We start from the raw sequence: 215 nt of genomic DNA on the forward strand, positions 1-215 counted from the left end.
AAGTTTTTCGTCCAGATTCGTTAAGACCTCTTTGCCTTTGGATAAATACTTCATAAAACGTAAATCACTGCAAACTTTCTCACACTTTTCCGTGGCTTTCTAATCGGTCATATTTAATTAATCTCACGTATTATTGAACTTGATCGAACGTGAATCAATTAAATTCGTACCAACACACGAAACGAAGCGCTCCGAAATCTTTGAGACCAGAGGCA

The sequence above is a fragment of the Penaeus monodon genome, chromosome 29 (assembly GCF_015228065.2).
Source record: "Penaeus monodon isolate SGIC_2016 chromosome 29, NSTDA_Pmon_1, whole genome shotgun sequence".
In the NCBI taxonomy this organism is placed as follows: Eukaryota; Metazoa; Arthropoda; class Malacostraca; order Decapoda; family Penaeidae; genus Penaeus; species Penaeus monodon.